This window comes from Prionailurus viverrinus, chromosome A1 (genome assembly GCF_022837055.1).
Source record: "Prionailurus viverrinus isolate Anna chromosome A1, UM_Priviv_1.0, whole genome shotgun sequence".
NCBI classification, from domain to species: domain Eukaryota; kingdom Metazoa; phylum Chordata; class Mammalia; order Carnivora; family Felidae; genus Prionailurus; species Prionailurus viverrinus.
In genome coordinates, this window is record NC_062561.1 from 138,637,387 (window position 1) to 138,652,407 (window position 15,021).

Sequence of the window (15,021 nt, forward strand, 5' to 3'; positions counted from 1 at the left end):
TGGTCTGCCTTTTCTCCTCCACCTTTCATAGTCTCTTTGTGCTCGTTTCATATAGAATGCCAGGGTTTTCGTTGCATTTAGTATCAGGAACAGGAAAAAATGCACCTGTTCTATCTTTCCTGATATCCAAGTCATTCAGTTTTCATTTTAAAGTAACTAGTATAATTAAGAGTTTCATTTCAAGGGCACCTGGATGGCTTAGTTGGCTAAGTGTCTGACTTTGGCTTAGGTCATGATCTCGCGGTTCATGAATTCGAACCCTGGGTCGGGCTCCAGGCTGACAGCTCAGAGCCTGGAGCCTGCTTTGGATTCTGTGTCTCTCTCTGTCTTCGCTCTGCCCCTCCCATGCTTGCGCTCTGGCTCTCTCTCTCTCTCAAAAATAAATAAACATTAAAATTTTTTAAATAAAAAAAAAAGAATTTCAAGGCTTGGAAAATCCAACTGCTAAGAAATAGTCATGACTTTATGAGAACCCATAAAACTGGTGTTTGGGGGCCAAAACTAACTTTTCTAACAGAGAGAGACTCTATGTAAGTTTTCACCCAATGTTATTGTTTTGTTTGGGGGACCACTTTTGACCTGTGATAGATATGACATGTCATAAAAAAAATATTAAAAGGGCCGGGTCGTCACTGTGCTTTAGACGATCTGATGATATAAGTAAAGGAGGTTTTATTATATTTTGGAGTACTTTGAGGTTTTAGGATTCTATTGCCTGGATGCTTCGAGTCAGAAGGTAGGTTATTCTAGGCCAGGCACACTCCATCTGAGTGGTCTGCTTCATATCCCCAATCAATTAGGTCATTGACATGTGTGCGTGTCAGGAATAAACACTGCCAGTCTCCAAGAGTGGGGGGATAAAGTTCCCTAGGTCACCCTGACATGGAACGGCTTCCATCTGGCTTGGGTTAGAGACAAACAGCTGACTAGATAGCTTAATGAACCCCCAAGATAGTTCCATAAAGAGAAAGTGATGATCAGGAGGTTCAGTTTCCATTCTGGGATTCCCACAAATACTTCAGAAAAGATCCAATTGCTTTCTGAAGGTTGCAAAAATTAAACCGTCTCTGTTGGAAAGGCCCCTCCCCACCTTAAAAAAAAAAAAAAAGCCCTCCAGGACTGCCGGGGTGAAACTCAGACTCGGATGATGACGACGAAGAAATCTCACTGCTCCAGTCAATATTTTGCTGGTGCTGTTCTGGTCCAAGGGCCCTGTGTACTTGAGCAACGGGTGTGAGTCCTGGGACAGGGGAAAGGGAAGGAAAATGAAAAAGCAACCCAAAGTGCGTTCCGCCAGAGTTGACAGCAACTCTCCTTGACACACATCGATTTTCCTCCCCAAACAGTCCTGACAGAGCGTTTTAGCATCAACTAGATATTCCCAGAGAGTGCTTATAACCCTTTAGAGATCATTGTTTTCTTATGTCAATACGCATATTACCGGCAAAGACCTCACTTGCTCAGAAAAAAATAAAGTGCTGTTCACCCTCTGAGCAGCTGGCTCCGATTTTATTTCATAAGGCGCTAGTTTCCAAATCTTATGAAATGCTGCATCTTGGCAATGCAGGAAAATATCGGTGTGTGGATTCTCAGTTCCCATACACCTACCCAATGGCACAAACAATGGGTTTAAAGATATGCACACCAAGTGGGCCAAGTGGGTAGTCTTGGTAGCAAGATCCTTTCCTAACAAGTAGCTCCCTGGCCAGGATCAAGCAGTCCAAGCAAATGCAAACACTGACATTCCAAGATTCAAAGGGCAGCCCCTTCAGCAGTCTTCCTATCCTTGCCAAACAGGTCTCTAGTAACGGGACAGGACCACATCCAGAGGATATGTGCAACACTTGACTTTATGTTTTGCTATACCTTCTTCAAAGGGAGGCCAGTGTTCTTCAAGTTTCTGATGAGAGCGTAAAAACACTACAGGATGTAAAATAACACGCTTTCTACTCTCAAAGAGCGGACTCCCAATGTGAGCGATGATACAAGGAAGGAGCATCCAATAAGACTTAGAGGAAGAGAACAGTCGATGGGCAAACACAACAGCATGTGCCGTTTTTGTATTTTAATTTTTTTTAATGTTTGTTTATTTTTGAGAGAGAGAGAGAGAGAGCACGAGCGGGGGAGAGGCAGAGAGAGCAAAGGAGACACAGAATCTGAAGCAGGCTCCCGGCTCCAAGCTGTCAGCACAGAGCCCGAGGCGGGGCTGGAACTCGGGAACGGCAAGATCGTGACCTGAGCCGAAGTCAGATGCTCACCGGACTGAGCCACCCAGGCACCCCCTGTGTGTGCCGTTTTTATAGCAAGGTGCCGGTAAGTGTGTAGAAGGAGGCAAAAATGAGCCAGAAGGCAATCTATGCACAGTGAACCAGATCTCCACACCCTCACACACATGATAACTGAATATTCCCTCCATGGCCTACAGCATTTACCACTTGCCAAGGGAGAGAAGGTGGAGTGGTGGGTAAAGCACAGCTCTAGAGGCAGGCAGACTGCTTTTGAATCCCAATTCATTACTTCCTAGCTATGGGAAATAGCGCTGGTTGCCTAATTTCAGAACCTCCATGTTCTTATCTATAATATAGGTATACATGCATCCATGTAGCATTTATTCGATGCTTATTGCGTGTCAAGGATTGCACTAGATCCCGTGTAATACAGAAATGAATAATACTTCTTGTGTGTTCTGATTTAAATGAAATAATATACAGAAATGCTTAGGCACTATTATTTCCTTTCTCTTTCTTAATCCTTTAAGGGATGTAGAAGTAGTTTATTCCCAAATAATCACTTGTTCATTAAAAGATAAATTACAGAGATATCTACCTCTAATACACAAAGAGCTACAATCCATGGACTTCTCTTGGGGAAATTTGGCATCTCAAATGTCAGGACCTGTCACCAGGGCTTGAAATGAAAGGATAGCGGGAACTCTAAAGGCTTCCCATCATCCACCTGCCCTGACCACTCCCAACTCTGAATCTAACTGTGGTTTGGCAGCAGGGATAGAGTACAGAAAGTGGAGGAGGTGTTGGGTCACTTCCCTGAGCTATTAAGTAGCCATGTGATGGAAAGTAAGTCATTTAAGCCAAAAGTAACAGCAGCCATCACCTACTGAATGCCTCAAAAGCGCTCCCACTAGACTACAAACTCCTTGAGATAAGGACTTACTTATTTGTGTCCCTCCTTCAGTGACTACCAAAGTACAAATAGCTGGCACTCGAACCACATTTGCTGAACGTCAATTGGGATCATTTTGCCTTGGCCATGTTGTAGGGTTTTTATGAAGATCAAATAAGGCCATTCCTATAAAAACTCTTTGAGGTTGTAAAATACCATGCAGATGTAAGGAATTAATATCTGCCTGTTTCGGGTCTGAGAAGGAAGTAGCAAAAAGGGAGGAGAAATGGGAAGGATGAAAGGGAGCTGGGGGTGGGGCGCTTGGATTTGAAAGCAATCCGAAGCCGCTCTGAGCTGGAGGTTTCAATTGCTTCAAGAATAAGGGCTGTGGGGCGCCTGGGTGGCGCAGTCGGTTAAGCGTCCGACTTCAGCCAGGTCACCATCTCGCGGTCAGTGAGTTCGAGCCCCGTGTCGGGCTCTGGGCTGATGGCTCAGAGCCTGGAGCCTGTTTCCAATTCTGTGTCTCCCTCTCTCTCTGCCCCTCCCCCGTTCATGCTCTGTCTCTCTCTGTCCCAAAAATAAATAAACGTTGAAAAAAAAAAATTAAAAAAAAAAAAAAAAAAAAGAATAAGGGCTGATTCCCACACAGCCTGACTGTCTTTCAGTGGCTATGGCTGAAGACCTGCTCAAAGATATGGTCTATCCTATGACCAGTTTCGGGGTATTGGGAAAAGGAATTACGACAGTCATATAATATGATGGAATACCACATTTCAAAGGTCATGCTTCAGGGATACTGTGAATGACATAAGGAGATGATTAAGAACAAATTAAATCTTTTAAAAAATAAGGCAATTAGAATCTTAATTTTAATAAAAACAAATGAATAGATAAAAGCCTATGGAAGCAAGGAAAAAACACTAAAAGGACGTATACCAAAGTTAACAGTAATACATTATTACAAATAGTCATAATAATTATAAAGAATCTTCTTGTCTTATTTATACTTGTATATGTTCCACATAACCTTCAATAAACTCGTATGGCTTTTATAATTGGAAATACATCTGTGCATGTATACATGGATATTCTCTTCTTTGTTGGTTCTTGCATCCCTTTCAGGAACTGACTTAGATCCAAATCAGTTGTTCCAGAAACCAAATCGTCAGGAACTGAATCAGACGTTCCATCCAAGTCCCAGTTGGCAAAAATGAAACCCATAACTCAGCTTCTTGATTTTGTCAGCTGCAGGCTAGATTGGACTTGCTCCCCTTTCCCCTGGAAGTCGGATGCCTGGGTTCTAGTCACAGGTCTCTCCAAACAGCTGTGCATCCTTAGGTACATCACTGCCCATCTCTGGGCTCCCCTCCTCCTCCGTCAAATGAAGAAGTTGGACTCTGGGGATCTGGTGATCTGGGACCACCTGGACAGTTTTTATACCATTTACCACCTTTTCCTAGCTTTTCCTCTATGCATATGTGTTCCATTTCACTCCCCCTAACAGTTCTTCCCCAGGAAAAGAAGCAAAGCGCAGAAGAGGCTTGTTGAGTGTTTCTTGACACCTGCCATTGCAGGTTGGAAGACCTGGTTGGCTAGAGCGGAGGGCTCTGCTTGTTGGGCAGGTCAATAAGCAGGAGCCGGCCCTGCTCCCACTCTCGCCCCACAGTCAGAGCCCTGGCATCAGAATGGCAACCCACATTTGGCTCACGTGGGACACACTGTTAGTCAGAGAAAGGCGAGCATGAATACAAAAGGCCTCTCTTCTATGAGCCAGCAATAGCACTGCTAGGAATCTACCCAAAGGATACAGGAGTAATGATGCATAGGGGCACTTGCACCCCAATGTTTATAGCAGCACTTCCAACAATAGCCAAATTATGGAAAGAGCCCAAATGTCCATCAACTGACGAATGGATAAAGAAGATGTGGTTTATGTATACAATGGAATACTACTTGGCAATGAGAAAGAATGAAGCCTGGCCATTTGCAGCAACGTGGATGGAACTGGAGGGTGTTATGCTAAGTGAAATAAGTCAGAAGAGAGAGACAGCTACCATATGTTTTCACTCATATGTGGATCCTGAGAAACTGAACAGAAGACCATGGGGGAGGGGAAGGGAGAGAAAGAAAAAAAGTTACAGAGAGGGAGGGAGGCAAATCATAAGAGACTTAAGGACTGAGAACAAACTAAGGGTAGATGGGGGCTGGGGGAGTGGGCAAAGTGGGTGATGGGCACGGAAGAGGGCACCCAGTTGGGATGAGCACTGGGTGTTATATGGAAACCAATTAGACCATAAATTATATTTAAAAAACAAAACAAAACAACAAGGCCTCTTCTCCAAGAGGCCTCTCTTTCCTCCAAGCATGTTTGAGTGTCTGCTTTTGGGTCTGTGTCTGTCTGCTGTCTGTAGTGGGCAGAGCTGGTCTTGGGGAAGGCCTGGCACTTGTGACCAAAAGGTCAGTCTCCTTCCTGCTCCAGGCTAGAAGCAGCACAAATTGTTCTGATCAAGGAGCAATAACATGGCATGACCCCAGAGCCCCCCGCCCCTCCCCCCAGCAGCCTGAGGGGGGCACCCAGTCCTCCTCTGCCTCCATCGTCATGGCCTGTGGCCACTCTGCCTCGACAGCCTCATGCCTCACATCTCCCAGCTCTGGCCTCCTTTCAAAGGCCCTTTATTAAACCACCAACTATTTGCTGTCGAGACATTTAGGATGAAATCATTGTGTTAAACAAATAAACGTAGCTTCGTCCAGATTTCTGCTCTGGGGGCAGAGTAGGAAAATAATTTCTGTCTGCTCGCCACAAAAGCGGCTGGAAAGGCCCAAAGAAAAATATTATTTTTACTCCATTGTGTGAAATATTGTCCTGGGGATCTGACGCACTGAGCGTTTGAAGAGTTTGCGCTGGCAGGTTTCAAGGGTCCCCTGGGTCGGCCCCCTGGGATTGTTTTCTGCATTAATAAACTTAGCATGATGTGTGTTAAAAGGAATATTCTGTTTGCTTTGTAAATAAGGGATGTCAAACAAGAAGCAGAAGCCTTACAGACATTAGGTGATGTGTTCTCAGAGCAGGGAGAGGAAGGCAGGGAGGGAGAGGCACCCTGGAAAAAAATGGGCATTACTGGGGCTCCCTGAACTGGGCTGAGGCCATGTTGGGAAAACAAATCAGCCTGTTTGAGTCCAAACCGGGCCATTTCCTCACTGATCCTGGTGGGAAAGCTGCACACTTTGCCCTGAACCAGCAGGATACAGGCTTGGGAAGGAAAGTTCTCAAGTGTCTGTCAGCTGTGTGGTGGAGGGGAGATGATGGCGCCTGGCAGAGGCCCTCCCCCAACCCACACCCACCCCCACCCCTCGTAGAGAAGTTTCTTGGCTTGTCAGGATCTCCCAGAGCTGGCGGGCAGGAGGGGGCGGAGGTTAAAGCCATATCTTTGGGGATGATGATCTGACTATCGCTCCCTCTATCTCTCTCATATGCCTTTCTCAGATGTCACTGCAGCCCCTGAACTAGTTCCCCTGTCAGATTCCTGACAGGCCCTCAGGGATGCTGACATCGTGGGAGACACATCACCCTCGCCCTGTGATCCCTGCCTCTGTGGGGAACCTGAAGGAGGCCGGGCAGGATGTACCGTCTCTGGCTCAAGTATTTGCTATTTTCACAGGTGCCGCCCCCTGGCCCCACAGCCCCCTCCGTTGTCCAATGCAATGTTATTGAAGGCTCCCCAGACCTCCCAGGCGTTTTCATTTCCACCCGCTGCCCTGCTGGCCTCTTCTCTCTCTCCCTAAGTTCTCCATCTCCCTCAGCTGTGCAGGGAGGACTCCCTTGAAGCGCATTTCTATTCTGGAAAGTCCTGATTCTCTCCTGCTTGGAAGTTCACGCCGATTCTTGAGACTTTGGAGGAAGACGAGGGCAGACGATGCAGAGATCTGTTCTGTGAGAATCACAGACTCAGAGCCCTAAGGGTGCAGACACAGACACGAAGGGGGCTGGACCCCCGGAATGAAGAGCTTTCACCGTTGCGGTTTTCCGAGCCCACCCCCAAGCCGTTCTACTGGAGTTACTTTGGGGTAAGGCTCAAACCTCGAAACGTTTCTAAGGTTTGGCGAGTCCGATGGAGGAGATTCCAGGGCAACAACTAAGCCACACAGTGGTCTCACCCACACGCTTACTTCATGGAAGAGTAACTCGTGTGTCTGCGGTCCCTGTATTAGTTTCCTGTGGCTGCTGTAACTAACGCCGCGAGCTGGTGACTTAAACAACACAAATTTATTCTCCCAGATTTTGGCAAGAAGTTCAAAATCAAGGTGATGGCAAGGCTATGCTCCCTCTGCAAGCTGCAGGAAGGCTCCTTCCCTGCGCCTTCCAGCTTCTGGTGGCTGTTAGCATTTCTTGACGGTGGCTGCCTCTCTCTCTGCCCTGTCTTCCCATGGTCTCCTCCCCTGTGAGGCTCTCTGTGTTCTCCTCTGCCATCTGTCTTTCCTCCTTTTGTGTCTTTCTTATAAGGACATTCATGATGGCATGTAGGTCCCATCCGGATACACCAAGGTAAGTTCCTCCTCTCAAAATCACTAATCACATCTTTTCCTATATAAGGTAATATCCATTCTTCTACTATATAAGGTAATTTTCGCAGGTTATGAGGATTAGGACATGACATACCTTTTGCAGGGGGCCGCCATTCAGCCCACTACAGCCCCTCGGTCAATGGCAGAGTCAAGACCAGAACCTGGGTCTAGAACATGTTTACTACTACATCAAGCCCCTGGGCCACACACAACCCTTTGAAGTAGCCTAGTGTAGAACTTACGTTCAGAATTTAAAGCAACAGACCTGAGTTTGAAACCCCAGCATTTACTTAGTTTACTACTGTCTTCAAGTCGGTAAACTGGGGATAATTGTATAGCCTTGTATGAAGGATTAAATAATAGAATTTGTATAAAGCACTTGGCAGGATCAGGCACATGGTAAAGGTTTAATGTTAGTTATCAATAGTATTTTTGTTCTGGCAGAGGTTAAATATTTTATCATTAAAAGTTATAAGAGGGAGAAAATATTTGCAAATCACATATCTAACAAGGGAGTAGTATCCAGGATATATAGGGAACTCCTAAAATTCAACAATACAAGTAAACAACCTAGTTCAAAAACAGGCCAAGGACATGAATAGACTTTTCTCCAAAGAAGATATATACAGACGGCCAAGAAGCACATGAAAAGATGCTCAACACCATTAATCATTAGGGAAATGCTAAACAAAACTACAAGATACTACCTCATACCCACTGGGATAGCCACTATCAAAACAACAGAAAATAACAAATGTTGACAAGGATGTGGAGAAACTGGAACACTTGCACGTGGTGAGGCCGCTGTGGAAAACAGTCTGGTGTTTCCTCAAATAATTAAAAATGGAACTACCATAGGATCCAGCAATCCCATGTCTGGGTATATACCCAAAAGAATTTAAAGCAGGGTCTCAAATCAATATTTGTAAATTCATGTTCGTAGCAGCATTATGAACAATGACCAAGCCATGGAAGGAACCCAAGTGCCCATCAGTGGGTAATGGACAAGCAAAATGTGGTATCTACATACAGTGGAATATTATTCAGCCTTAAAAAGGAAGGAATTCTGACATTTGCTACAGCATGGATGACCCTTGAGGACATTATGCTGAAATAAGCCCGTCACAAAGAAATACACACTATATGATTCCATTTATATGAGGTACGGAGAACAGTCAAATCCATAGGGATAGAAAGTAGAATGGTAGCTGCTAGGGTCTGGGGGAGAGAGGAATGGGGAATTATTGTTTAATGGGTATGTAGAGAGTTTCAGTTTTGCAAAAGGAAAAAAGTGCTGGCGATGGATGGTGATGATTGTTGCACAACAATGGGGGGAAGAAAACAAACTACAAATGCAACAAGTATATTGCTAATGCAACATTAGCAACCTATGAACTTGACTGAGATTGAACAAGGAAGGTAAAGGTCCCAGAAGCCCCACCTGGGAGGTAGGGGGAGATGAGCCACACGGCGAAAGTTCCTCTCTCTGGCTTCATAGCTAAGTGGCCTCCAAGGAGCTGGGCTGCCAGCTGCACAGCATCCCTGTGACCCTCAGCAGTAGCCACACCAGCCTACTGTTCTCCCACCGCTAGCCTGCTTTAGGACCATCCACCTGGCTGAGGAGGATGAGCCGAAGAAAGGCAGAGAGACCTGAATGGTACCCTGAGAACTGTCAGAAATGAGAGGTTGTATCATCCGAGAGCTAGGAGCTAGGACACTGAAGGATTTCACGTCACTTTTGAAAACCTCTGTCCCACGGCCAGTATTAAAGGGAGAGTTCCTTGTGGCCAGAGTTCAGAACAAATCTCTCAGCATCATGGGGTTGTGACCTTCCCCATCGTGTGGCCGTTGTTGGCAGTCAGCATGATCATACTGAAAGATCTATGTTAAAAGGTGACCTACTCATGTCCTTGTCTCCCCCTCTGACACTTCCACTATGCAGCCCCCACTCCCAAACGCACACATACTGCCAATGAGCCCCCCAGTGAAGCCCCAGCAATTCATCTGAAAATACTCTCGGCTATTTGCTTCTGTTGCAGCTCTCATTATGGACAGAGGTCTCCAACTTACCCACCCATAGCCCAGAGAGAATTGGAAAACTGCAGAATACTGTGCAACACCCTGACTGAACATGCAGCTTCCCTGAGACAGACGAGGTATGAGCAGGCCACCCAAGTACTTCACATCCGGGGACCAACTCCCGTGACCTGGTGGTCTGCCCTATGGTCAGAATAAACCAGGCAAGGAGGTAAAAGCAGCTTTAGAAGGCTCAGGAATCTTCCTGCAACTGTCTCCCACGGTTTTCTTTTCCTAATCTTGCTCCATGAGCAGCGGGTTACCAGAAATCCAATCTGGCTCTGGAGGAAAGTTCAAGATGGTAAGATAGGGGAGAAGCCTGAGTGTTAGGATCACTTCACCTACCTTCACAGCTAGAGAAAGCCAGGCTGGTTTCAGCCTCTTTCCCAAGCTTCATACCAGAAGGCAGCCCACACCAAAACCCACGCCCAGAGAAAGCTTGTCCTGTGCACATAGTATATAATCAAAACAGAGTAAAAACATTCTCCCTCTAGGATGTTGAGTATAGGTCCACTTTCCACTTCTTTTCCCTTCTCTCTTTAACTGGTTGTCTTTTCATATAAATTTCAAAGCTGTAGCCAAACAAGCTTTAACACCATACCAGTAAGGGCTCTTAAAGATATTGTGGGAAAAAGAGACCAAGACTCAATAGTTTCCATGCTCTATCATATCATCTTCATGCAGCTACCTTTAATGATGCCTCTGGCTGTTCTCTGCATTGCGGTCTCTGCCTACAGGCTAACCAAAGCCTGGCCACCGCAGGAGTAATGACAGCTTAAAGTAGCTTGAGCTTTGGATGTAATCAGAATCATGATGTGGTGACAGTGTTTCCAAGCTTGTTCAAAATAATGCTAGAGCACCATTCGGTATCTTAAAACTGCCGCAACCTTCCCTGGGGATCTTGCCTTCAGCGCACCCTGGAGGACGGGAGTTTTAGTCATAAAGTATTCAGGGGCAAAGTGGTCCCAGCACCAAGACACGGGTTAAACTGGACAAGTTCTAAGAAGCCTTTCAACTAAATACCTGGGGGCGTATGGAACTTCAGTTTAAATGGAGGGAAGGCTAGGGGTCACACTCAAGCAGCCTCCGCCAGGGAAGGAGACACCCAAGGGATGACCAGATCTCAGGGCTCAAGATTTCCTGTTTGCAGAGAGCAGAACTTTTTTTTTCTTCTCTATCTATCTAGCTTTATTTTTTTTTATTAAGCAGGGTCATAAATTACGCATAACAAAATTCACCCTTTTAATTGTACAGTTTTGAATGTTTTGACAAGCACACCAATTAGGTAACCACTACAATCAAGATATTAATCAGCTCAATCATTCCGCCCACACATATCTAACATTCTCCCATACCATTTTGTAGTTGGTCTTAGTCTGCTTGGGCTGCTATAACAAAATACCAGAGACTGGGTGGCTTATAAACAACAAACACTTGTTTCTCCCAGTTCTGAAGTCTGAGAAGTCTGAGATCATGGCACTGGCAGATGTGGTATCTGGTGAGGGCTTCCTGTTTCACAGATGGCCATGCTTTCACTGTGTTCTCATATGGTAGAAAAGGGCAAGGTAGCTTTCTCAGGCTGTGTTTTTTTTTTTTTATAGGTAAACTCTACCCCCAACGTGGCGCTCAAACTTATGACTCCAAGATCAAGAGTCACATGATCTACCAACTGAGCCAGCCAGGTGCCCCTCAGGCTGCTTTTATAAGGTCACAGTCCCATTCATCAGGGCTCCACCCTTATGACAAAATCACCTCCCAGAGGCCCACCTCCAAATACCATCACCTTGGGAGTTAGGTTTCAACATATGAATTGTGGGGAGTCATAGACATTCAGACCATAGCAGTAGTCAACCTCTTTTCCCACCTCCAGGCCCTGGCAACCACTGCCTTTTCTGGTACATCATATGAATAAAATCATACACGATGCCGTCTTTTGAGTCCGGCTCCTTTCGCTTAACATAAGCATTGAAATTCACCCACGTTATTGGAGGACACCTGGGTGGCTCAGTGGGCTGAGTGTCGACTCTTGATTTTGGCTCAGGTCATGATCTCATGCTTCATGTTTTTAAGCCCTGAGTTGGGCTCCACGCTGACTCCCATTTTCTGTCTCCCATTCTCTGTCTCCCATTTTCTCTGCCCCTCCCTCATTCGCTCTCTCTCTTTCAAAAATAAATAAATAAACTTAAAAAAAAAAAAAAAAGAAATTCACCCACATTATTGGCAGTATCAGTAATGTGTTATTTTTAATTTTTGAAAATAATTTTAATTATGGAATTATTTGTATTATTTGTATGTTTATTTTTTCACCAGTTGAAGGACATTTTTTTTCCCTAGGTTTTGGTGATCACGAATAAAGCCACTATAAAAATTCATATACAGGTTTTGGCATGGACACAGATTTTCACTTCACTTGGGTAAGTATGTGAGAGTGAGGTTACTGCATCATTTGGTAAAAGTATATTGAACTTTAACTCAGGGGCTTTGAATTGAATTGAATTGAATTGAATTGAATTTGAACTGAATTCAAAACTGCCACAGGGCTTCCCAAAGCAACTGTTCCCATTTTGCATTCCCATCAAAAATGGGTCAGAGATCCATTTACTATATATTTTCCGGCAGCACTCAGTGTTGTTACTTATACTTTCTTTTAAACATATAGGGGCGCCTGGGTGGCGCAGTCGGTTAAGCGTCCGACTTCAGCCAGGTCACGATCTCGCGGTCCGGGAGTTCAAGCCCTGCGTCAGGCTCTGGGCTGATAGCTCAGAGCCTGGAGCCTGTTTCCGATTCTGTGTCTCCCTCTCTCTCTGCCCCTCCCCCGTTCATGCTCTGTCTCTCTCTGTCCCAAAAATAAATAAACGTTGAAAAAAAAATTTTTTTTAATAAAAAAAAAAAAAAACATACAACAATCCTATTCTTTACCAAAGGAAGGTGAGCCAGCAAGAATGTGTGACTTATCCAGCTGACCAAATAGCCAGGCTAGAATTTGAACTCAGAACCGTAAACAGTTCTAAACGAGGGGTAGCCCAGTATTTTAACTTGCTTTAATCTCATCTCCTACATAGCTCCATGATAGTCAAATAACTCAATAAGAAAAAAAAAATAACTCAATTAAAAAATGAGCATGGAATTTGAATAGACATTTCTTCAAAGAAGGTATACAAATGACCAATGAGCCCTTGGAAAGATGCTCAACATTGTTAACCATCAGAGATGCAAGCTGAAACTACAAGGAGGTATCATATCATATTAGCCAGGATGGCTATAAAAATTTAAAAAAAAAACATAGAAACTAACAAGTGTTGGTAAAGAAATAGAGAAATTGTGACCTTCGTGCATTGCTGATGGGAATGTAAAATGGTGCGGTCACTTGGGAAAACAATATGGAAGCCCCTCAAAAAGTTAAACACAGTTACTCTATAACTCAGTAATACCCACGCCTAGCTATATCCCCAAGAGAACTGAAACCAGATCTTCACACAAAAACTTGTACACGAAAGTTCATAGCAGCACTATTCATAATAGCCAAGAAGTGGAAACAATCCAAGTGTTCCTCAACAGATGAGTGGATAAACAAAATGTGGTATACTCGTGCAAGAAAATATTGTTCTGCCACGAAAAGGAATGAAGTTCTGATACATACTACATGAGTGAACCTTGAGAACAGTATGCTAATACATCTCAATAAAGCTGTTATTAAGAAAAAAAGTGTCTATGTGTCAATATCCCAACTTGAGGAAAAGCATGGGGAGAAGAACCAAACTTGGGGATGAAAGACTCAACTTCACCCCTTATTTGCTCTATGACCTTGTAAAAAAATCCCCTTAACCCATTTGACGCTTGGTTTCCTCATTTGAAATATAGGGAAAATGAATCCCCCTCGAAGTGTTTTCTGTCAGAGAAGACACTGTCTGTAAACCTACAGGTTGCTATTTCATTGTTAGCTGTAACATGAAGGTCTTGAATTTTTCTCTGAAATGGTAATTCTCTTTCTGTAAGATTTGAGCTGCTTAAGAGTAGCCGAGTCAGTTTTGTAGATTCTGTTCTTTGCCACTGGCCCTCAGTGCTTAACAGTGTTTAGTAGAGTAAATACTCCATAAACTTACTCACCCGTTGAGCAGCGGTTGTAGGCCTGGGTTATAAACATAAACAAGACTTAACTGTCCCTTCAGGAAGGTCAGTCAATTGGAGGAGGGGTAGGAGACCAGATATCTGAATTTATAACTATAAAGCAGGTACATGTAATCGTAGTAAGATGAGCAGGTGATCATGTGTGCACATCCAACCTTTCCAACATACGTCTCCTGGAAATAAAAGTTGAGGACTTTGATGGATTGGGGAATCTGTGTCTCTCGCCGTTGAATCCCGCATACTTCCAACAGAAGGAAAGGGTTGAACAGGGTTCAAAAGGATTTCTAAAAATGTATGATGTTAGCTACTTAAGGAAATAAAAACATCACTAACATATGATTGCTAGTAGAATGGGAACTTGAAAAATATCGTATTTCCGCAGCGAGGGGCCATTCTTAGCTCACCCGCTTTCCTGGTAACCTCTCGATTATTTTGTCTTAAAAACCCTAATAAAAACATCATGTAATTCCTTCCAATAGTGGGTTCAAAGCAAAGCAATGGAGTGGATCAGCTATGTATTTTCTCGGTTATTCACAGGGCTAAAGCCCCACGAGGGAGGCATTAGATGGACCTACTTCTATTAGGTCATATGTTGTTTATAATGAGTTTCTGAAAATCCAGTTGTCTTTTCTCAGGACCCCAGGATGTTATGACCAAAAACATACATTTCAGAACCTCTCCACCTCCCGAGCCCTGCTCAAAAGGAGCCTTGCTGTATCTTTGGAGTCTCGATATTGAAATATTTCCGTTGATGAGTACTTGGCATAGCAGGTTTCAAAACCTTGGTATTCGGAATCGCTTGCTAATGTTTTCTTAAATTACATCCTCTTGTGGGTCCATCAAATCCTGTAGTTATTACAAATAAATAAATGGAGTTTCTCTTCATGATGTAAACCAGCTTTCAATGAAGTCATCGAGGGGAAGTTTGGTTTGGATGAGAGCATCGCCTACCCAGGGCAAGCGCTGCTTTCCGCTCGCTGGGGGCTGGAGGCGCTGGTCAGCAGCTGCTCTCAGGCGACCGAGTAGAGCAAACTCCTGCTGTTTCATTTCTTGTTGTAACTTCCAGCAGGAAATTCCGCATTTTCAAATGCTCCTTTTCCCAAAAGTCCTGTGTGTGTGGTGACCACGGCC

At 44.4% G+C, this 15,021-nt stretch overlaps 1 protein-coding gene across 2 annotated transcripts in view; it reads right to left on the reverse strand.

Annotated features, from left to right (window-relative positions):
- Positions 1-1,188: 1,188 nt before the first annotated feature.
- FOXD1 (forkhead box D1) overlaps positions 1,189-15,021 on the reverse strand; it is a 111,785-nt gene continuing 97,952 nt past the window's right edge. Inside the window, exon 6 of one of the 2 annotated variants that reach the window (XM_047873994.1) lies at positions 1,189-1,240. The gene's annotated coding sequence lies outside the window, so the exon portion shown is untranslated. Of the gene's footprint in view, positions 1,241-12,576; positions 12,599-15,021 lie in introns of those variants that run through there. The other variant, XM_047873995.1, reaches the window with a different exon arrangement.